Source organism: Carica papaya, chromosome 6 (assembly GCF_054855325.1).
Source record: "Carica papaya isolate Zhongbai chromosome 6, ASM5485532v1, whole genome shotgun sequence".
Taxonomy (NCBI): domain Eukaryota; kingdom Viridiplantae; phylum Streptophyta; class Magnoliopsida; order Brassicales; family Caricaceae; genus Carica; species Carica papaya.
Genome location: NC_142314.1, coordinates 25,751,789 through 25,778,127, shown reverse-complemented (window position 1 = coordinate 25,778,127; position 26,339 = coordinate 25,751,789).

Genomic DNA, 26,339 nt, shown 5'->3' with positions numbered 1-26,339 from the left:
TTGGTGAAGAGAGAGAAAGTCAAAGTGAAATGATGAGATGTGATGACCGATGAATGTGATCGATGGATGGACAATACGATGTGGTGGCGGTGCAAAACTTGGAGGCACGTCATCCAAATGATGCTGATATATCGCACAAGCGACAACGGCACGCCACCCAAGGGGGAAACGCGCACTACTCGAGGTGGTGCATGTTGCACCAACCTGCCGCACATTACAGACCTAGTCTGCCGCACGCTCAAGCCTATCGCTCGTAGGCTTGTTGTGCGGGTGGCGCGCGCACAGGGTGTGTGGAGCTCGTGTCTTCTTGCGGACATTCCCACAGGATTTTCTGCTGTTTTTCCTCCATTTTTCTCTGAAATATTTTTAATTAGTTTAAATATAAATTTCCTACAAAAAATAATTTCAATAATTATTTAACCAACTAATACAAAAATGAAATATGAAATTTATTCGAAAGTTCAAAATACGAAATATTAAGGAGTTTAAATGGTCTTAGGGCTCAAATAAATAAAGATTCACATTACAAATGAAGCATGAAGGTTTTGGGGGTGTTACAACTACTTTCATAATATATCATTGATTTTACAATTTTAGATTTTAAAATGAATTTACTGTTATTAATTTATTAATTTAATTAATTATTTAAAGTTATTTTTTAGTTACTTTCAAAGCATTTAGATAGGATCTAATTATTTTACTTTTTTTCTATTAAAGAATAGAAGAAAAATGTGGGTATAAAATAAATAAAAAAATATGGAGTCACATAGTACTAAAAAATATTAGAGATCAAACTATAACAATTATCAAACATTAATGATTAATTTGATTATTTGTTCTAAAATCAATTGAAGTCTAAAAATTATTTTGAAAATTTTTAAGTAAATTTTTCTTAATATAGTGTTTAAATGCAAAGCATATTGTTTCGCAAGAAAACTTTACAATTTATTAATTTTCTCCCTATTATATGAAAAATACATGGACATAAATCGATATATTGAAGCCCCAAATTACCACATACCTAGAATTTCTTGTTGGTATATTGTATAGTAACTAGTAAATATGTAGTCTTTTAGAAGTTTTATAGAGTGCAATATGTCAGTAAAAAAATTTGAAGTTTTCTATGTATGGCATAAGATAGAAGATTTTTTTTTATTTGAAAGGTAAACTATATACAAAATTCTCTATGTATGGCATAAGATTGTCAATAAATTAATAATATTGATAGAACACCTATAAGGTGAATATGGTCATCTTAAGTCAAACAACAAGTTTATATCACAACATGATAGATCATATCTTTGACATGAAAGTAAATTTTAATGAGGTCGATCAGTCCACCACTAAGGATCTATGGTAGGTTAAAGAGCACAGAGAAAATTGTGTCAGTTTAATAAACTCATTATGTAATGAGGACTTTCAAACTTAATTAATGAGATCATCATATCTCTATTATGAACATAATGTGAGTTTATATCTTATATAATATAATATATGAGAGATATTATTCTATAATTTTGTTTTAAATATAATATAATTATTATCTTTCAATAATAATAAAAAATTTCTTGTTTCATTATTATTGTGCTATCATTTGAATAACCAAAATTATTAAAATGATAAATTTTATAATAAATTGTGCAAAGTTTTAAAATTCATTGTTATATGATGAATATGATATACTACTTTTCTAGAATGTGTTTGTTCTCATTAAACATCAATGTGGATGAAACCATAAACAATTATGTAGGTGATTATTACATGAACAAGTTTACTAAAATAACATTATAATTAGATTATAGCATGAATTTTTTACCACATAGCAAAAATAGTCTATATAATTATGATTATGAAGAATTATTTTTTGGGGTTAGTTCCACAATTGATGATTTATGTAAACACAGTTATGCTTCAATATTAATAGATAAAGTTATTTTTATGCGTTTTCATTAGATTAATCATTGAGTAAATTAATCTAATATATACACATCATATGTGTAACACCCCGAAAACCATCATGCTTAATTTCTAAAGTGAACCCCTATTTATTCGGACCTTAAGACCATTTAAACTCTTTAATATTTTCTATTTTAAATTTTCAGATAGAAATCGTATTTCATATTTTAGTTTTGTATTTATTCAATTTAATGATTATTGAAATTATTTATTTTAATTATCTCATAGGCAATTTTATTTTAAAAATTAAATAAAATAATTTCGAGGAAAAATAGAATAAAAACAGGAAATCTTGCAGGAAAAATCCTGCCCACGCAAGCTGCGAGGCATGGTCTACGTGCGTCACCCATTGCACGCTGGTGGGCACGCACCATTCTCATGGTAGGCCTATGCACAATAGGCCTATGCATGTGGCAGGCTAGGGCAGTGAGCACTACTTCAAGCAGTGCGTGCCACCCCTTTGGCCGCCGCGCGGCCGTCAGACGGGTTGTGTAACTGGTTGGGCGGTGTGCCACTGTTAGCTTGGATGGGGTGTCTCGTCGCTTGGGCGATGTGCTGCCATCGTTTAGGTGGCGTGCCTCTGGTTTTTGTACTGCCATCACATCGCTTCGTCCATCCATCGGTCACATCTGTCAGTCATCATATATATCTCTCATCACCAGATTTTACCACTTGGTGTAAATTCAACGGTCCCCATTTTCTATAAATAGGGACCCTCCCTTCACCGTTTCCTCATCATTTTCATTTCCATCCTTCTATTTCTCCAAGAGCCTTAGAGATAGAGGGAGTGATCTAGAGAGAGAGGGAGAGGAGAAGAAGAAGAAAAGGCGTAGGAAACATCAAGGTCTCGGTAAGGACTTTAATATTTATTTTTAAATATCCTAAGAAGCATTTCTAAAATAAAATTAATAAAGTTTAAATTAATGGTTGCATGGTTAAATTTTATGCTAAACGAAGAGATTTTTTATGTTAACCCATGTTTTATGATCGTATATGTACTTATTAATTTTCATGTAATTTAAATGATTTAATGCTTGAAATAAATATTGATATATGACGTAATTGATGGTGGAAAAATGATTAAGCATGAAATCATGTATAGACATGAGAAATATGTATTGGTATTAGCACGCATAATTCATAAAGTATTTCGTTAGGCGTTTTATCTCTTAAGGGTTTCTGTTTCTCCCCCATCTCGTCTGAAAAGACGTGAGAAGACCACTCGTTGTGGAGGACGGCGTACCCTCTGATGAGACTAGCAATGCGATATGATTGTAGGGTTCACCTTTGGCGAAGTACGACCGTGGCCATATTTAATCTCCTTCTCGTGAGTGTCCTTGCACTACTTATTTAGTTGGTCAGTTGCCTTATTGATCTTCAGGTGCAGGAAGCTCTCTTGATTCATCATCTTCTTGCTCTGCTCCATCTTGGGCATCCTCTTAAAATCTACAAGCATGTGTTAGGCTCAGAAAAGGGAAGGTCAAACCTCTAGTTGTGAGTCATACTAGTTATAAATTATTGCACAAGTTTTGACATTGTAGAGAGTGTTGAGTTCACTCACTTTCTTCATTAGCCCTTTTTTTCTTTTCTTTGAGTGTGGCTTTTCTTGCAGAGTCGTTTGTGATATAAATAAGCTTAACCTTCTTTCTAGTCATGGTGTTTTGTAATGTTTGGCTAAGGAGTGAGAAGGGGTATATATAGAATGAGACAAGGGTTGAAAAGTATTAGTAAGGGATGGGGAGTGAAACATTGAATAAGAGATATGAGAATCCCACTTGTAGTTTTAGAATGCACCACCTCTTACCTTACATGATATATTCTACTACATTAAAATGCTCCACTCCCTATTCCTTACTAATAACTATTCAACCCTTGTCTCATTCTACATATATCTCCCACTCCCGAGCTAGACACGATAAAACACCATGACTAGAAAAAAGGTTAAGCTTGCCTATATCATTAACGACTCTACAAGAAAAGCCACGTTCAAGGAAAAAAAAGTGCCTGATGAAGAAAATGAGTGAACTCAGCGCTCTCTACGATGTTAAAGACTATGCAATCATTTATGACCCCTTCGACTCATAACTAGAGGTTTGGTTTTCCCCTATAAGAGCCCAACGCGTGTTTGCCAACTTTAAGAGGATGTCTGAGATGGAACAGAACAAGAATATGGTGAATCAAGAGAGGTCCCTGTGCTAGAGGATAGCCAAGGCAACCGACCAACTAAAGAAGCAGTGCAATGAAAATTATAAGAAGGAGATCACACATATCATGTTCCAAAGTCTTATGAGGAAGCCCCTCCACTAAATCAACCTCATTGATCTCAACGATCTGGGTTGGCTCATTGAACAAAACCTCAATTAAATCTAGAAGAAGATGGAATCCCTCTGTAAATCATCTCAGCCTCAAGAGACCAAAAATAGAGGAGTGATAAAGGGTCTTGAGCACACTTTGGCTCAGATCAAGGAGGATTCTTTAGTACAGAAGCTGCAGCAGTCATAGAGTTCATTCGTTGACGGGATGAACCCACAAGCATAGTAGTAGCCTCATGAAGGGTCTACTAATAGGGAACAGGCAGAGATGACGATGCCATTCATGAATAAGAACAACCAGAATAATGGACTTATATATTACCCTTAAAAATATAATATTATTATACTTAATTTTGAATTCTTTGGTGTGTTGTTGATGTACTTTAAATAACTAGTTACATTCCACCATAGAGATATATTGTTAGTTTCTTAGCCGTCGTACTTATCATCTTAATAGTTGTAGTCATCATAATAGTTATAGTTGTCATCGTCATAGTCATAGTCGTCAGGTCGTACGCATGCATGTTCTTAGATTGCTTTGCGTTATGATTTTCTTCAAATTAATCTTCTCCTCAATATTTTATATCTCCTGTACTAGGTACTACTCTTCATTCTTTAATTTCTCTCTTCCTGCAGCTTGACGTGGCTCCATTTCTATTTGTTAAAATTCCTGCATGCTCAATGCAATTTTAAGCTATCAGAATGCTCTTTTCTCTTCTTTACTTTTCTTCTTTTTTCTTCATACATAATGGAGAAAGGATAGAAGCATTATCGATGTAATATATGTAAAAATTTAGTCTAGTTAGGAGGAAGATTATGCTACCTAGCTACTCAAATTTGTTTAGATTTCAAATAAGATTTTTGTATAGAATTTAATAGGTATGAATACTCTCTTCATATCTTGGAATTAAAATTTGGGATAGTGGTATTAAAGAATAATATTTTTTTTAAAGAAAATCTCTATTTAATTGGAACATCTAAAACAATTAATATTTTGATTAATATTAATATTATTCATGTATATAGAAAGATATGCTAAATTAACTTATAAATCTATTGTTTAATCATTTGGTTGGGTTTATTTCAGCTTCTAACTAACTAATAAATATATAGAATATTCAATCTTTGTTCCCTATATCTTAAAGAACAAAAACTTTATACTCACATATATACTATCATTTCAGAATGTTGATGAGAAGTACATGTGTGTACACTAGCAACTAGCTCCTTTAAGTAGTTTGGATAGTATCTTGAATAATTTGCTAAATATGTGATATTATTATGATACAGTTGCAATGTTGTCTAGGTGGTATGTAGAATAAGTATTGCTTTTTTGTATACACACACATATATATAATCATTAATTAGTTTTAGTTATTTATATGTACACCAGTATGCAATCTATAGTACATCATAATTTTTTTAACGGTTGAAATTAGTAACAAATGATGGATTGTTTCCTTCTAATTGGTTTTTGACATGGCAATGCCTTCTTCTTTTTTTATCAATCTATATTGCAGTTGTCAGATGTATTGTTTGATGGTACCTCTCATTGTGTTTATAATGGTTAACTGTTGTTGATAAAGTTTATTTCATTTAAAAAAATAATTATCTTAAAGGATAATATGGAGTGTCGAGGAGAAGGCATATATATTAGTACCAGACTAGTATCATTTTTTTATTGAAAGAGAGACAACATCTTTATATTATTACTGCATTAAGTTGGCATAAAATATATCTTTGATTTCCTTAAGAATTGTTTGGCTATTAAATAAGTGAATACAAAAGTATTCATATATTTTACTTTTACTATTACATTTTAAACTTAAAACATATAAATCATTCCCTAACAATATGATTAGTATTTTCTCTCTTTGTAAGAGAAATGGATCCGAATTGTGTATTCTCGTATATTATCTTCAGGAGATCGTGTCACCTAATTATCTAAATGTATGAACTGTCACTAAAAAGATTTAAATCCTAAATTTTATTTTCATTTTTTAGAATTAATATTTTTTTAAAGTAAGGTAGTTTTTATCAATAACAAGTAGATTTACCAAACCAGTCATTTTTCAAGTTTCTTTTTCTTTTTCTTTCTTTTTTTAACTAACCCTCCACATACAGAAAATATTCTAGCAATCTCCCTGTTTAATTAATTCTTTACACACCTACTCATATAAGAGAGTAAATGTATATACAACCGTTATAGTGAAGTATTAGCTTTTAATTAAAAGGGATGGTCACAATTGAATGATTTATAAAAGTATTGCAACAACTCACTAATTAAATTTTACGAATTAAATTACCTTTAATTACAAGATTTTTTCATATCTCCTATTAAAAGCACAACATTTTTGGAGATTCTTTGGGCACTCCACTTGCAATTTTAATCTAACCTCACATGGTATATTCAATGTTTCACTCCTCATTCCTTGCTAATAACTCTTCAACTCTTGTATCATTCTATATATACGCCCTCTTGCTATTTGATTAGACACGATTGAATGCCCATGACTGCAAAGAAGGTTAAGCTTGCCTATATCACTAACGATTCTGCCAGAAAAGCCACTTTAAAGAAAAGTAAGAAAGGGATGATAAAGAAACTAAGTGAACTCAACACTCTATATAAAGTCAAAGTCTGTGCAATCCTTTATAGTCCTTAGAACTAGTAACCAGAGGTTTGGCCTTCCCTTCTTGGAGCCCAACACTTGTTGGCTGACTTCAAAAAGATGCTTGAGATGGAACAGAGCAAGAAGATGGTGAATGAGGAGAGCTTCCTACACTAGAAGATCACCAGGGAACCGATCAATTAAAGAAGCAGTGCAAGGATAATAGGGAGAAGGAGATCATGCAGGTCATGTTCTAAAGCCTTATTGGGAAGCCCCTCCATCAACTCAACCTCATTGATCTCAAAAATTTAGGTTGGCTCATTGAACTAAAACTCAAAAAAATATAACTAAGGATGAAAACACTTAGCAAGTCGCCTTAGGTTAAGGGGCTACAGATTGAGGAGGTGATTAGGCAATTTGGTGAGTGTTTCCATCCTTTTTTTAGATTTCTTTGAGGGGTTGTTTGATGAGCCAACCCAGATCATAGAGATCAATGAGATTGAGTTGGTAGAGGGGCTTACCTATAAGGCTTTGGAACAAGATTTGCATGATCTCCTTCTCCCAATTGTCCTTGCACTGCTTCTTTAGTTGGTTAGTTGCTTTAGTGATCCTGTATCGTAGGAAGCTCTCTTGATTCAGCATTTTCTTGTTCTACTCCATCTCGAGCATCCTCTTGAAGTTAGCCAACATGCATTGGGCTCTGAGAGTGGAAGGTCAACACTCTAATTGCAGGTCATAAAGGCTATAAATGATTGCACAGGCTTTAACATTGTAGAGAGTGCTGAGTTCACACACTTTCTTCATTACCTCGTTCTTCCTTTTCTTGAATGTGACTTTTCTTGCAGAGTCATTTGGGATATAGGCAAGCTTAACCTTCTTTCTAGTCATGGTATTTTATCGCGTTTGGCCAAGGAGAGGGAGGGGTATACATAGAATGAGATAAAAGTTGAAGAGTTATTAGTAAGAAATGGGGAATTGAGCATTGTAACATAGTAGAATATACCATGTAATGTAAGATGTGGTGCATTCTAAAATAACAATTAGAACACTCAAATTATCACTTAATGATTTGTTAAGTAGTCATGTTCCTCATTAATGTTAACTTTTTTATAAAAGTTAAACGATCGTATAAAAACTCATACATTTTTAATCTTCTATTAAATTTATGAAAGTTCAAGCATTCATATAAAAGGGTATATAGGTGGCATTAGGTATGAATTTTTAACACATACTAATATAATAGAACTTTTGAATGTTTTATAAAGATTTACTTTTTATCTCACTTATCAACTATGAATTTAGCTTATTTATAAAAAATATAATATGTTAAGATTTTCTTTAATCTTTTATTTCTTTTTTTATTCTTAAATATTGTAACTTGATTGTTTGTGACTTATTTAAAGAATTATATATATATTTATAATGATAAAAGAGTGATTCATCGAATACCACTAACCATATTTGCTTGCCTTTATTAATATGGTGTATTTGCGTTAATTGTGTAATTGAATTTTTTAAAAAAATTAAAAATTATACCAACTATTTAATTAATAATTTTATGTAATATCCACTTATATAAATTAATTTTGTATAAATTAATAAAATGAGGTATTTTGTATATTTTATTTTATTCCAATTAGATTGTATTTTAAATTAACTAATCATGTGTAAATTAATTAAAAGAAAGGAAAGCAATTGAAAAGAATAAAAAAATTCCTAAGAGTGAAGAGGAGGAAACCGATCCCACTGTTTAGGGGAAACCAAGGCAATGAGGGCTACTGCAACTAGCTTGTTAGCCAGCTATTCAATCAACCAGTCTTCCTCCTCCAACTAGCAGCACACATGGTAGCAAGGATAGCACCATGTGCGTGTGAGCCAAAAGAAGAAAATGGATGAGGATTGCCATTTAACATGCTTCCCTATTTGTATTCCTCTTCCCTACTTTGTTTGAGGGAGAGAGAGCCGAGCTTAAAGACAGAAACATAAGAGAGAGAGAGAGAAAACCAGAAAAATGAAAACAATAGGGTGCGTTGCATACGTATTTGCCAAGAGAACCTAGCTTCTTTCCACGTCTAGGTGAGTTTCTTTCCCTTCTACTGATTCTTATCAATCTTCTCCAACTATAACACCCCGAACCTTTGTGCTTAAATATGGTGTCAAACTCTATTATTTTGGGCCTCATGACAATTTAAATTCTATCGATATTTTGCTTAAATTTTTATTTTATTTTATTTTTATCTTTATTAATTATTTTAAATTTGTTCTTAAATTATTTTTAATTTCTTTCAAGTGTATTTTCAGGAAAAATAAATAAAAAAGAAGAAAAAAATCAAAAAAGGGAAAAATCCCCTGGAATCCACGAGAAAGGACCCACGGGCACTGTGCGCGGTCACACCACGTGGGTCCACGTGATGCTTGGCACTATGCGCACACGTCCATGCATTGTTCGGGCAGATATGCATGCAGGCGCTTGCCTGCTTGCAACACACGCAAGACTTGCACACAGGCAGCTACATAGACAGGCCTCCTACCGTGTGGACACTCCTCTTTGCAGATATGAAAACACATCCAATTTATAGTCTCGTCACATCTGCGGGCACGCTGCCCCATGCCGACAACCTTGCTGCTCAACCACCTGTCTTTTGTCCTTCCAGATGGCTACCATATAGCGCATATCTAAGACTCCTCCCTTGGCTATTTAAAGAGTCTTTTTCCCTCATTTTTTCAACCCTTTTCTATTCTTCCATTTTAAAAATTTTAGGGAGCAAAAGAGGGAAGTCTAGAGAGAGAAAGAATAAGAAGGAAGTTGGAATTCTCACACGGCTCTTTGGTACTTCCTCTTATATTTCTAAGTGTTTTTCTAGAAAAGATAAATTTAATTGTAGAATGCTTTTGATGCTTGGATTTCTATGGTGATTAATTGTTGTTTATCTAAATATGAAATATGAAATGTTGAGCATCATGCATGAAAAACATGATAATTTAAACTGCATGCGAGTTTACCCTTCGCCTTACCATTTGGCATGGTGATGAGGGTTATTCTAGTGGGCCTTACCTCAAGCGGATGACAAGAAGGTCAAGTTTGGGTAAAATGAGTCTTGTGCCAAAAATGTATTTATATCCCCATCGGATTCTTAACATGTGACTATTATGAATGAATATTGAATATAAAAGATAAAAGAATGAAAATCCATTTAACTGTTATCTCTGAAGGGCTTCTGTCTCTCTCTACTCTGAATATGAAATGTTGATAAACTACTCCCTGTGAATGATCGACGTTCTCTTTTACGAGAGTGGATAACATGATATGATATGTAGGACCACAGTGGCGACGTACAACCATGGTCATAGATTATACCCAACACGGATATGGAACTGACCCATTATAGAAATAAAACTGATTGGTCATTCACAGTGGTAGCTGGGGATTATATGTTAGAGCTATGTCGTGCGGAGGTTGGTAAAAGACTTAAATAAAACACAAACATGATTAAGATAGTTACTGATACTTTATAGTGATGTTGTATGATGGTTCTTTAAATTTATCCTGATCTTATTATATTCTTAGGTGGTTCAACTAGTTTCTATTACAATGCTTGTTTATGATTGACTCTATACTTTCGTTGCTTTTATTATTTGATATGTTGGTGACGTCCATCTATTTATCTAACGAAAATAAAAATCTTTTCTAAATATTTGAATTCAGCTTCTGACATCCCAAATACTAATTAAAGAATATGAGTTCTAGATACAGAAATAGATACGAGTGCATATAAGATTAATGTATGCAGCATAATAAAAATGTTACAATTCCTTACAAAATAATAATAAAGTTCTCATTCTTACAATACTGAGGCGAAAATAAAATTAATTACAAACCTCTACAAAAGATGGACTCATCAGAGTGCAGGACAAAACATGCACTCATAAGGTTCACGGATCCACAGGATTCTCGAAGACTTTAAGGAGTTGATCAACTATTGGTTCCTCATTATCGTTCTCATCTAGAGGGGAATGGAAAAGGGTGAGTTCACATACTCAGTAAGGAAAGTAGTATTTAAATGACATTACTAAGATTTCAAAAGTAATTTAAAACTAGAATAAAGTACCATAATTACTTACTATCAAGAATCGTGTTAGGGGTCCATTTATTGTTTATGAAAATAATTTACTTTATTAAATAAAATATCAAATCAATCATGTCAAGTCATGTCATAATCATATCACGTCAATCAAATCAATCATACTAAAAATAGTAAAAATCAAACAAATCATGCCATGTTTTTTATTTCATTTTATTCTTCATGCGAAGTCGTTCTAACTTCCATCTACTGAGGGCAATACAGATTCTCGACTACTAATGTGGAATGACTAATTCATTTCATATTATATCAGCAATTTGTGGCTTGCTAAACTAACAATACATTTACAGTTTGCCAAACCATGATACGATCTATGACTAAGGTCATGCCAACTACAATGATCCTATATGTAAACTATAGTCACAGTTGTACTTCTCTAAATGTGACCCATAGATTCATATTGCATCACCACCTTCATCAGAGGGTACGTCATCATCCATAGGGAGCTGTCCCCTCACGTCTTTTCATAACCCCTCAGAGATAAAAAGACTAACGAAACATATCATTTATGAACCATGCATGCCAATAGATAAATATTTCTCATGTTTAAATCATAAATTCATGCTTCGTTACTTTGTCATCGTATAATATATTATGCATTAACATTTATCACGTGCAAATTAATTATTATAATTAAACATGCGAACAAACAATTTAAATACATTTATATAAACATCCATTAACATATAATAATTATATTAAACCATATAAAATTATGCATATGACCAACTAATTACCATTTCATTAATTTAATCTATAGATACTCCTTACTATGTGCATATGAATATTAAATTCCTTACCGAAATCTTAGAGTTTTTCCTACGTCTTTCTCTCTTCTAATTTTTCCTCTTCTCTCTCTAGCTTTCTCTCTCTAAAACTTTTTGGTGGATGGAAGAATGAAGTTAGAGTGGTGAAGAAATGATGAAGAGGGGTCCGTACTTATAGAAAATGAGGATCGTTAGATTTTCGCAAATGACAAGATCTTATGAGGAGAGAGGAAAGGAAAAGGTGACTTGATGTGATATGACGACTGATGGGCGTGACTGATGGATGGCTTATGCAACAATAGCGATGTGATGGTGATGTGAAAACTGGAGGCACGCCTCCCAACCAACAGTGCACGTCCCCAAAATATGACATTTCCCTTACTGAGTTTATGAAACTCATCCCAATCCATGCCCCCTTTAGATGATGGAAGTGATGATACACTCACTGAGTTGGGGCAGTGTAATAAAAACTAGTCAAACAAACTAAGAGCATGGCAATGTCATGACGGAACAGTGAGAAACATATTCTATTCAAGAGAAACTATCAAAGCATGGGAAATCAATCAACTGTTCTAACTATATCGTCAAATCGTTTAACTTATTTACATCTTTTATAAATTTTCGTGCGAAACTATTTTAACTTATATCAATTAAGGGAAAAGTGGGACCCTAACTACAACTGTGAATGGACAAACATATTCATTGCAATATCAGATAGTTCAAAGATGAACTAATGACTATGGTCGTACTTCACCACTTTGGTCCCTATAAAACATATAATGTAACACCCCGAAAACATTTGTGCTTAATTTGTATGCAAACCTCTATTTATTTCGGCACTAAGGCCGCTTAAACTTCTCAAATATTTTGTAATTTTAATTTTCAGATAAATATTATATTTCGTATTTTAAATTTCATATTTTTATAATTCTTAAAATTATTATTTTATTTTGTCATAAGAAATATTATTTTTTATTGTTATTTAAAATAATTTTTACGAAAAATAGAAAAAAGGCAAAAAAATCTAGCGGGAAAGATCTCGCCCACATAGGCATCGCACGCAGGTGCTACTCCGTGCACCATATGCATTCACCGTCCGCAAAGTAGGCCTTTGCGGTAGGACTACGAGCATGTGCCTACGTGCAGTAGGCCTGTGCGTGGCACCCTGCGTGCACACAGGCTAGGCCTGCAGCGTGTCACCCTCTTGGGCGCCTTGCGCTGCCTTGGGCAGCGTGCCACCGTTGGCTTGGGTGACGTGCCGCCATCGCTTGAGGATGTGCCACTATTGTTCGGGTGGTGTGCATCAATTTTTTGCATCATTGTCACGTCACGTCATCCATTTGTTGATCAAATCTGTTAGTCGTCACATCACTTCTTTTCCCATTGACTTTATCTCTTCTCACCAAATTTTACCACTTGGCATAATTTCAATGGTCCCCATTTTCTATAAATAGGGACCCTCCCTTCACCCTTTCCTCATCACTTCCATTCCATTCTTTAATCCTCCAAGAGCTTAGAGAGAGAGGGAGTGGTCTAGAGAAAGAGGGAGAGGAGAAGAAGAAGAAAAGTTATAGGAAACATCGATATTTTGGTAAGGATTTGCATGGTTGAATTTTATGCCTAAATGAAGTCATTTTACTTGATAATGCATGCTTTCTGGTCATATATGAACTTGTTAATTTATATGTGTAAATTATATGATTTAATGCTCGAAATAAATGTTAATTCGTGATGCTATTGACATTGAAAAAATGTTCAAGCATGAAATGATATATAGACATGAGAAGTATGTATTGGTATTGCCATGTATAATTCATAAAGTGTTTCGTTATGCTTTTTATCTCTGAGTAGTTTATGTTTCTCCCCTATCTGGTTTGAAAAGACGTGAGAGAATTGCTCCTTATGGATGACGGCGTACCCTCTGACGAGAATGGTGACATGATATGATTATAGGAATCATTGTTGACAAAGTACGGCTGTAACCATAGTTAACATGTAGGACCACTGTGGTTGGCATGACTGTGGTCATAGATCGTGTCATGGTTTGGCAAGCTGCAAATGTGCTATTGGTTTAGCAAACCGTAAATGTATTGTTGGGTTAGCAAGCCACAAATTGCTATTATAAATGAAATGAATTGATCATTTCACATGGGTAGTCGGGAATTTGTGTTGCCCTTAGTAGATGAAAGTCAGAACGACTTTGTGAAGAATGACACGAAATATAGTGCATATCATGATTTGTTTGATTTTCTCTACTATCAGCTTGATTGATTTGCTTGACAAGACTATGATATGAGGGATGATTTGATATTTTTCCTAATGAGATAAATTATTTTTATAATTTAACGAATGACCCTGACATGACTCCTGATGGTAAGCATTGATGACATCTTTAAATTTTCTTTTAAAATCTTATGATGTTAATTAAATACTGTGACATCCCAGGTGCCAATTAAGATAAATAGGTGTCAGATACAGATTCAAAATAATGAGTACATGATAATATTTATGCAGTAGAATCAAACCTTAATAAATCTCTTACAAATATATATATATAACGTTCCAAATACATACATCACTGATGCCAAAAGTGGCAACAAAATACAAAACATAAGGATCACTTCTTCAACTATGCTACTGGAATTCATCAGAGTGCGGGAATAGTCATGCACTCAGATTTATGGATCCAAGGGATCCTCATAGACTTCCAAGGGTAGATCTACCTGCGGTTCCTCATTTTCTTCCTCATCTTGGGGGAGATGGAAAGAGTGAGTTCTATATACTCAGTAAGGAAAACAATATTAAATTAACATCGTAAGATTTCAAAAGTTTATATTTTATCTCACCATTTGCTTCCTTGTTTACCTAACTCATCATTAGAAAAGGAAACCATTTATTTGAATATCAAATAGTACGTTTACATAGAAAATCAAATATACATATATCATGCCAAATAATAGAGAAAATCAAATAACTCGTGAAATGTACAGATATTTCGTGTCATACTTCACGAAGTCGTTATAAACTTCTATCTCTAAGGACAAATACAGATTTTCAACTATCTAAGTGGAATGACCAGATCAGTTACAGATACGGCAATTTACTCAGGCCCACTTCCAGCTGGCCAAACCATGGTACGATCTATGACCACAGTCGTACCAACCATAGTTGTCCTAACAGATATCCATAGTCACAATATTACTTAGCCACGGGTGACCCGTGCAGATAGTGCGATACCACTCTCGTTAGAGGGCATGCTGTCATCCACTAGGAGCGGTCCTCTTACATCTTTCCAGACCAGATAGGGGATGGGGAAACAGATACCCCGAAGGGCAAGGGGAAGAGATACCCCTTGGAGATAAAAATCCTAACGAGACACTTGATGCAATATATATGTCAATATAGATACACTTTGGACCATATATGATTCATTCCACTTTTCTCTTTTTCTTTTCTTTTTACTTTTGCTATTACGAACTGCATATTATATATATTGCATGTAAATTCATCAAGTGTCAGTAATTCACATAGTATGCTTGAAAATCAGAACAATTCGACTCATTTGAACATAGAGGCATGCAAAACAAACAAAATAACAATCACATTAAATTTGTTTATGTAAAAAAAATACTCCTTAAGACGTCGAAAGTAATACTAGATTCCTTACTGAAACCTTGATGTTTTCTTCTTCATCCTTTTCCTTTCTTTGTCTTCTTCTCTCACTAATTTATTATCTCTCTCTCTCTTTCTCTCTCTCTCTAAACCTTTGAGAAATGAAAGAAATGGAAGTGTGGAGAGGAAGGTAAGGGGAAGGGCAATTTATAGAATTTTGGAACCGTTGGATTCGTGCAAAGTGGCAAAATCTGGTGAAGAGACAGGAGGAAAGATTCTTGGCACGAAAAAAAAGAGAGGAAAATTTCCTCCAGTGGTGGCGGTGTGCCGCCCAAGGTAGCGGCAGTGCACTATTCAAGGTGGCGGTGCCCGGTCGATGAGCTGTAGGCTAGCCTGTAGGCACACAGGCCTACTATCGCACGCACAGGGTCTGTCCCTGCAGGCCTGCTGCGTGGACAGTGTGCACACAGTGTTCGATGGTAGTCTGTGCGTGAAGTGACTCGCAGACTGCCCGTCTACGCGCGACATGATGCGAGGGCAAGTCTTGACCCCGCATCTACGCGCGGAAGGGATGTGCGTGCTGTGCGCACGTCTCATGCGTGCATGCGAATGGGGCATGCGCATACACGGCCACTGTTGGTGCATGCGCGCGTGCATAGTGCCCAGTAGCCACATGGGCAAGTTTCTTTCTCACGAGATTTTTTTCGCGGGCAGGTTTTCTCCTGTTTCGTCGCTTTTCGATTTTTTTCTAATTTTTTTTTTGAAATATTTTAAAATAAAATAAAATAAAAATAAGATTAATAAAATAAATAAAAATAAAAATAGATCAAAATCATGAATCTCGAGAAATATTAAACAGCATAAATTAGTTTAAGTTTAAGGTGGGCAAATGCCCAAATAAATAGAGTTTCCAAAGCATTTTAGTACAGTGATAGACGGGGTGTTATAAATACTATTTTTCTTACTGAGTATATGGAACTCACCCCTTTCCATGTCCCCCTCCAAATGAGGAAGATAGTGAGAAACCGATCGCTGCCCTATTTCTTGAAGTATTTGAGAATCCCTTGGATTAATAAACCTTTTTGAGTTCATGATTTGTCCTGCATTCTAATGAGTCCTTTTACATAATGATAGATGTGGCCATTTTTGTGTTTTTATATTTTGTATTTTGTTGCCTCTTCTGACCTTAGATATATATGTAATTGGAAACTCATATATTTTATAAGAAATTTGCAATAAATTGCTCCACTGCATACTAACCACTATACACTCATAATCTATTTCTGTATCTGACACACCTATGCCTTAACTAGCATTTGGGATGTCATATATAAGACTAATTACCACGATTATACTTCACCACTATGGTTCCTATAGTCGATCGCGAATTCACTCTCATCAAAGGGAATGCTAGTACCACTCATAGGGAGTGGTTCATCAATAGATTCAGATATAGATATAGATATGGAAACAAACGATCAAATGGATTTTTAAATCTTTCCTCTTTTTTTACTGATTTTGATTCACAAATAACATGAATTCAAAACCCGGTGGGGGTCCAATCAACATATCCCAACCTAAAGAGGCCTTTAAACTTGGACTTCACCATCGGGTCATCTTCTCAAGCTAAGACACAATAGAATAACCCTCTCCACTATCACTTAACGGCAAAGTCGAGGGATAAATCCGCACACACATCAAGTATCAACGAAGTTTGATTAAACATGTATTTTTATTTTTAAGGAAAACTACCAACATATATATTCACTCATATCACAAATTTGATAAATAATGTTTAATTTTATGCATCAAGACAAATTGATCATAACGATGTACGAGAAAATACTTAAGAAATCCATTATCAAAATTGCTTTTTGAAGTCGTAACGATGAAAAATGGAAAGATTGCTCGACAATTCATAAAACGTACAAACAAATTCGAACTCCTAGTCCCCCTTGACATTCTCACAAGTTTTCCCCTAAATTCTCTCTATAAATTGAGGAAGAAGAAATGTGTGAAGTGAATGGGAGGGGGAGGGCCCTTTAAATAGATTTTCTGGGCAAACAGAGGTTGTCAGATCACATGGACAATCAATGACCATCAATCAGCCAAGTGGCTGACCGACCACCCACATGTAATGCGCATGTGCACCCCATAGCAGCGATACATGCCCAGCTGGGTAGACATGACGGACAGAGGGGACAACGCAACTAGGTATACATGTTCCCATGTGTTTGCGAGATTTTTTTTTGCACTGATTTTTCTATTTTATGTTTTCTTTCATTATTCTTGAAAATTTCAAAATAAATTTCATTAAATGAAAATACATAATTTAAATATTAAATTAAAATAAGGTTGAATAATTTGAAATACCGATTAAAATTAAGAATTAATCCTTAAAGCCATAATTCACTAAAATCATAAAATTTAAAAACACGACATTTGAAACAAAGGTTTTAGGGTGTTACACTAAAAATCGAAATTAAATTTTTATAAAAATTAAAAAAATTTAATCAAAGTAAAATAATTTAAAATTAGAAAAACTATTAACAAAGACACACCAGAGTAATTGATTTCACCTAAATCTTTGGTATATTCGAGTTTTAATTTCACAATCGATTTAATCTAGTCTGCAATGGTTGGACTACCCTAATGTACTTTTTGTTCCCTTCCAGTATTCCCTAGGTCTATCAATTAACAACTACTAACCTTTTATAATAATTATTAATTTAATTCAATTAAATCTGTGATAATTCGACTAACCCAAGTTTATTCAATTATATTACTCTCATTCATATCGCAATTAATGTTAAACAATGTCTTTCTAATTGATCAAATTTCACTCCCATTACTCTAAAATCACTAATCACAAATAATGTTATGAGCTAACCAATTCTCACAGCCTAATTAACTTTAATGCTACTAAATTACAACGAAAAGAAAGCTAAAAATTAAATCACTAATTTACCTTTGATTTAGGCTATGTCAACTACTCTAATAAAGAAAAATTAGTAAGACATGGTAAATTAAATTTTTATTTTATCTTTTAAAGTAGATTATATATATATTCATTTTAACTTGTTTGCTATCTTCAAATTTTTTTTGTTAATATATTTTTGCTATATTTGATAATATTCTATTATAGCTCTGTTATGACAAACCTTATGAAACTTGGAACTTTTTGTTCTTAACATTATGGACAAGAACTATTTATCATAGATAGTTGATGCTAAAATTCATTTAACCATCATCCTCTTTCTGCTTCTTCTGCTCAAAGTCATTATACCGCACTTGAAACCTTAGGCACAATTAATTGTCACTCCCGAGCCAACCATTCTTCAATCATTTTCTTTTGTTCGACGAATGTTGGATGAACAAGATATAAATGCCATTAATGGACACCATTTGATCCATCCTAGTCCAAAGGGGCTTCTTCAGTAAGGGTTTTCTGCTAGTTTTAATGGCTTAGATGAGACTGTATGAAGGGGCAAAATATTTTGGTCAAACTAAAACCAGGGTCTAACTTTGGGCTTCAAAAGAATGGGTTTTGGATTTGTAGCATGGAACTTTGGGCGCATTTTTTCAAATTTGAATTTTAAGATAGATTCTTTCAAAGCTTTAATGGAGTCCATGAAGAACCCCACTAGCAGGGGCAAATCTTCTTCTTTCAGCCTACATCTTTTGTGCATGGCTTGGGCAAGGAAAAAGTGAGCTTTTCCCTCATTCATAGACATGCAGACAAGCAACAACATAGCCCGCAGCTGGTCAACCCATGGACTGCACAGCATGAGCGCATAAGTTGCTCACACGTGGGTGAGAGGTGGCAGCTTCTCACTTCACCACTTGGGGAGCTTTAGGTCAACAACAACTACTATTAGCTTGCCCAGCCAGTTGCCTTAACCATCATTTCCTCTTCCCCAGCTGGGTACTTCCAATTGGTAGCATGGATAAGGATCCCATACATATGAGTCTAGGAGAATAAGGGGATAAGTGTTTCCATTTATCTACCTTCCACTTTGTTTTCTTCTTTTCATTCTTATCTAAAAAAGAGATAGATATATCAGGGAGAGAGAAAGAGAGAATTGAAGAGTGTAGATAGAGTTGTTGGCACTCTGAGTGGAGACTAAACTATCTTCACTTTGATGGTGTACCTAACCCTATGGCTGAAGAAGCATGGATCCTGTAAATTTAGAAATTTTTCTCCATCTTGGATGTTACCAAGATTATAAGGTTCTTTTGGCAAGTTTTATGTTCACTAGAGAGGTCAGACATTAGTGGCAATTTAAGAAGGATGCTTTGTCAACTCCGACCACTAGGGATAATTTCATGGTCGCCTCTCTCCAAAAAATTTATTTCAGTTTACATTCGAGAAAAAAAGGAAGAGGAATTTTAAGACCTGTGATATTTCAGTAAATGCTCCTTTTGGCTTTCCTTGATCATATGATTTCTGGTGATGGAGTTTCTATTGATCCTTCAAAGGTCAAACCTGTAATCAATTGGAGTCAATCGATCAATGTCACATAAGTTCGTAGCTTTTTGGTACTGGTGGGTTATCACTAGCGCTTCATTTAGGGATTTTCCTGTATTGTCGCACCCTTAACTTATCTCACTAGAAAGGATGTCATGTTTGATTGGGATGAAAAATCTGAAGATAGTTTTGTCGAATTTAAATGTTGACGTACTGCTGCCCCGATATTGATCCTTCCTGATAATATCGAACGATTTCAAGTTTTCTGTGATCTGTCTCATGTTGGACTGAGATGTGTACTCATGCAGCATGGTCAAGTAATTGAAGTCATATGAACGTAACTACCCTACTCATGGCCTTGAGCTTACCACCATTTTTTTTTGCCATAAAGATATGGTGCCATTACCTATAACACCCCACCCATCACTGTGTTTAAATGATTTGGAAACCTTATTTATTCAGGCCTTTGGTCACATTAAACTTAATTAATTTTTCCTGCTTAATATTTATCATGATTCGTAAATCTGATTAATTTTTATTTAATTTTGAATTTTGTTACTTAATTTTGTGTTTAACTCATTTAAATTAATTATTAAAAATTGAGAGAAATCAGAAAAAATGGCAAAATAGGAAAAAATACTGTGGGAAAAATCCAACAGGAAAGCAGATTGCCCATGGCGGTGCTGGGCACTATGCACACGCGTATGTGCGAACGTCCCATCCGCACGCACGCACAGGACCCGCGCACAACGTACACGTCCCGTCTGCACGCACGGCACGGGGTCATGACCTATGCGCGTCACCTCACGCGCGGACAACTGTTGCACATTGTGCACACGCTGTCCGTGCAGCAGACCTGGGGAGATAGACCTTGTGCACCTAGCATGAATTCGATGGTTCTAAAATTCTATAAATTGCCCTTCCCCTTCCATTTCCCTCCACACTTCCATTCTTCCATTTTTCAAGATTTAAAGAGAGAGATAGAGAGAGATAGTAGTCTAGTGACAAAAGAAGAGAAAGAAATGAGAATGGTGAAGGAGAAAACATTAAGGTTTCAGTAAGGAAGCTAGTATTTCTTTCGACATCTTAAGGAGTTATTTTTAGATAAACTAATTTAATATGATTGTAATTTTGTCTGTTTTATATGCCTTTATGTTCAAATGAGTCGAATTATTTTTGTTTTCAAGCATGCTATGTGAATTGCAGACACTTGATGAATTGCATGTAATAACTATAATATGTAATCGGTAAAAATAAAAAGTATAAAATAAAAGAGAAAGAAAAAAGTGGAATAAAGCCTGTATGATCCAAAGTATATCTGTATTGACATGTATATTGCATCAAATGTATCATTAGACTTTTTATTTCTGAAGGGTATCTGTTCCCCTTGCCCATCAGAATATCCGTTTTTGTCTCCCCTATCTGGTTTTAAAAGATGTAAGAGGACCACTCCTAGTAGATGAAGGCATACCCTCTGACGAGAATGGTATCCAACTATCTGTAGGGGTCATCTCTGGCTAAGTAATATCATGACTATAGGTATCTGTTAGGGCCACTATGGCTAGTATGGTCGTGGTTGTAGATTGTACCATGGTTTGGCCAACCGAAAATGGGCCTGAGCAAATTGCCATATTTGTATCAAATTTTTTAATTCCACTTAGATAGTTGAAAATCTGTATATGCCCTCAAAAATGAAAGTTGTAACAACTTCACAAAGTATGACACAAAAATTTGAGCATTTCATAATTTATTTGATTGTCTCTATTATCTGGCATGATGTATGTTTGGTTGTCTATATTAACGTACTGTTTTCTTAACAAATAAATGATTTTCATAATGTGAGATAGGTAAACGAAGAGGTTAAATGGTAAGCTCTTAAGTCAAAATAATTAGCTTTTAAAATCTTACAATGTTAATTTAATACTGTTTTTCTTACTGAGCATATGGAATTCACTCTTTCCATGCCCCCCCCAGATGAGGAAGAAAGTGAGGAACCACAGGCTAACCTACCCTTGGAAGTCTATGAGAATCCCATGGATCCACAAGTCTAAGTGCATGATTGTTCTCGCACTATGATGAATCCAATAGCATAGTGAAAGGCGTGACCCTTATGTTTTATTTTGTATTTTGCAGCCATTTTTGGCCTCAGTATATATATGTATTACAACTCATATGTATTTGTAAGGGATTTGTAATTATTTTGTTCTGCTACATAAATTTTATCATGCACTCGTTATTCTATATCTGTATCTGACATCCATTTGTCTTAATTAGCACTTGGAATGTCCATTATCTGTATGGTCAGACTTTTAAAATCTATACCGATCACAAAAATCTAAAGTATTTATTTTCCCAAAAAGGAGTTGAACATAAGATAGAGGTGTTAAATGGACCTCTTGAATGACTATGACTGCAAGATCCTGTACTACCTAAGTAAGGGTAATGTAGTGGTTGATGCCCTTAGTCGAAAGGACTCAGCCATGTTGGCCCAGTTGACAATTTCTAGCTGGAGGATGCTTGAGACAATTTAAGGTCTCCAATTGAACTATTACGATGAAGGTGCATACCTTGCCCAAACTCATATCTAACCCACTCTCTTCATGAGAATTTGGGAAGTCCAAGCAACATATGCTGAAATTTTGAAGCATATAGATAAGTTTGCATCCAAAGAAGTCTGCAACTTCATAATAACCAATGATAGACTGTACAAGTTTTGGGATCGAGTATGGGTACCTAGTGACCACGAGCTTAGATTGGATGTTCTGAAGAAAGCTGATGCATCTAAGTTGTTTATCCATCCTAGAAGTACCAAGATGTATCGAAATCTAAGGCGCCATTTCTAGTGGCCTGGTATGAAGTAAGATATTGTTGAGTTTATCTCTCGATGTCTCACATGCCAAAGGATTAAGGCAGAGTATGAAAGACCCAATGGCCTTCTGCAAAGTCTCCTCATCCTAGAATATAAATGGTAGTATATAACTATGGACTTCATCATGGGTTTATCGAGGATAAGTTCATATCGTTATTTGGGTTATTATAGATAGAATGACCAAATCTACCTATTTTTTTGCAATCAAGACTACTGACTCAACTAATAAGTTGGCTCAGTTGTATGTTGAGGAGATTATCCGACTCCATGGTGTCCCAGCTTTCGTGATTTCAGACAGGGACCCTCATTTCACATCTCGTTTTTTGGAAAATTTTCCAAGAAGCTCTTAGCTCTAGTTTTTACTTCACCATTGCTTACTATCCATAAATTGATGGACAGTTTTAACGAACCACAAGAATAAGCAAAAATATTGTTCTAAGTTTAATTTGAACATGTAAGATAAGTTATTTGGTTATTTAATTAAATTATATTATCTAATTTCTCTGTAACTCCCTAAAAACCTTTGCATTCAAATGAGGTGTTTTAAAACTATATATTTTCCAGGCGTTACAACCTTTAGTAATTAATTTAAATATCTACCAAAAATTAGAATTTACTTCACTTGTGAGTGTTTTTAATTTTTAATATTTCATTTTATTAAATTATGGAAATTTGTTTATTTTATTTATTTGTGATTTTTGTCAAAATTTATTTTAATTATTTAAACAGAATTGAAAGAAAAATGGAAAATGAAAAATGGCAGGGAAAAATCCTGTGAACCACAGAAATGGCCTATGAGCCCATGAGCCTCCGTGCCCATGTGCCCACGCATCTACAATCTGTAAGCGCCACAGTGTGGCGAGGTACGACCGTGATCATTAGTCTTATCTTATTTGTAAGGGCCACAGCGATGAAGAACAGTCATGGTCATTAGTTTATATCTGAAATGACTGATAGTTTGGGGTTCCCTTTTGCCCTCAGCTGATATAAGTTAAAATTGCTTCGTGCGAAGATCTATAAAAAATATAAACAAAACTTAACCATCTGATAACATTTCTAGAATAGTCATTTGATATTTCATATTCTAATAGTTTCATGTGATATATTCTTTTCTATTTTATCATAATCTTGTCATGCTTTTAGTCGGTGTAACTAGTTTCAATTACACTGCCTGGTTGTGTCTTGACTATCTTACTTACTTTTACTTTATGTCCTACTATGATGTCAATGTTTAAATGGATTTTTAAAAAAAGATAAAGTTTTTCTTAATATTTTGAATAAATTCTCTCCACAACAAGTTGTAAAAATTAGTCATTCCTTTAAGTAAAGGAGTTTCATTTTAAAGTTTAATAGCCTTTATAAATCTTAGTAGTGTAGTTTAAATATTATTTCCTTTACTGGGCTATTTGGAACTCACCTCAATCCATGTCTCCCCTCAGATGATGGAAGTGATGATTTGCTCGCTGAGTTGCCCTTTGAAGCTTGTTTGGATCCATTCACGGATTTTAAGGAAGATTTTGAGTGCTTTATCTATCCCACTATGATGAAACCAACTTGTAATGGAAGAAGTGGCTCTCCATAACTTCTATAAATATGTATTTTTAGCAGCCATCTTCTTTGCCTCAATTGTAAAAATTTAAAACTCAAATTTTATTGTAAGGGATTTTATTTTCTGCTGCATATATATTTATTATTTTCACTCATATCTGTTATGTCATCAAGCTCTTTTTTACCCACCAAGTATCTGGAACGTCACATTTTCTATAAGAAAAATTAATTTAATACAAAATTATGTGCAATGTTGACACGGGAGGGTATGGTGAGGACTGAATCAACTCTTGAAACCCACTCAACGTATGCAATGCCGAAACTATAACCACTAGAATAACATCTCCCTCTAATTGAATCTACAATCTTAAAAGAAAGTAAAAACAAAGACTAGGAAAATAAAATAAGGAAAGAAAAAATGTCACGAACTTACCAATAAGTTGATCCCCGTTCCTTGGCTCAATAAGACTTCTGAAGACTCCTACTTCTCGAAGAACTTGAAGAAGCTAATTTTAACAAAAACACTAAAAGAAGAAAAGCCTAAGCTCTCAAGAATTCTCTCAAATTTATTCTCAAAGTTGTGTTTACATATTAGGGGCAAAGACTTATTTATAGTCTTTCCTGGGCAATCTAGATGAGTACAAAATCTTGAGATAATTAATAAAATAAGAACCTAGATAAAATTCTATCTTAATCTAGGATAATTACATAATAAAATAATTATTCTGTCTCAAATAAATTAATTAAATAATCCTAAGGTATAGAGTTATAATTAAAATATTAATTAAAATAAACCCATATTTATCCCATGTGAAATCCATATAAAACACATGCGAAAATCACATTAAAATAATAGGATAATTAATAAGATTAAAAATATAATAAAATAATAGTTTAGGATAATCTCAGGATTAAAATATTAAATAGTTAATCCTTAATTCAAATAATAATAATAAAATATTAAGGTGATAATTACCATGTGCATTTTGTAAATTTTGGGCTGAAAAATCACATGGGCCATGTGGAGAAAAAGTCCAAAAGCTTACCACCACACCCACCTCAACTGTACGAGCTAGGGAAGTTCGCATTAGTGCGTGTGCGGCTTTGGGCCTAACCCACGCGCGCACGGCTATTCGACCTCACGGGTCCGCTGCCTGCATGAATTCCTCCTTAGTTCGGCCTACGGTTGCTGCTGGGCCGGGCTGCTGGGCTGGCTTGCTACGCCGAGCGTTCTGCCTAATTTTTATTCCCTCGATTACAAATCTACCGGATTAGGCCTCAAGATGTATGCTAGTCTTTGGGCCTTTTCGATGTGCCTCAGTTGGCGCACCTGCAAGGGCATGCAGCATGAACAGCGCGTTCTTCTCTTATGCATGGCTTGCTAGGCCGCGGGTTGGGCCTAGTGAGCTGGGTGGTGGGCCAGGTGACTTAGGTCACCTGCCTATAAGTATTTCCCCTCCATGTGACGTCTCAAACATGCCACCATCATCTTCTAGGATCAATCTAAAAGCCCACAACTTCATCATCGTTGATGCTTCTTTGGGCCAGTTGTCTCGGTGGCCCATAAAGCTTCCCCGTCTTGATGGCATTAATGATCCATCTTACTCGATCTAAGCTTGCACTAACTGGATCCTTGGGCTTCATGGGATTGGGGCTTATCGTCGAATCTCAACTCCATTTCCTTTGTCCAAGCTTTTCCCAAGCCTTGTTTTCGAATTGGCATGAAATCTGATGGTTGCCTCCCAAGTAACTTGAATGCCCTCCTGGGGTCACATCATCCCCCCCTTCTTCAAAAAGACTCATCCTTGAATCCATCTCACTGTTGCATAGCGATCCTAGATACAACAAGGAAGCCAGAAAGTAGTGGAAGGTGTTAGGATGGTACTGGCTTCTGGTGGAACACATGCGCATGTGGAATTGCACTAATGTCTCATCACAAAATTCATGTTGTCCTACTACACTCGTCTCTGCTACCACACTCACTCTCTTGGTCAAGTTGTGCATTGACGTTGGGATCCCTTAATCGAGTCCTTGCAAGTTAAGAAAAATGGACACA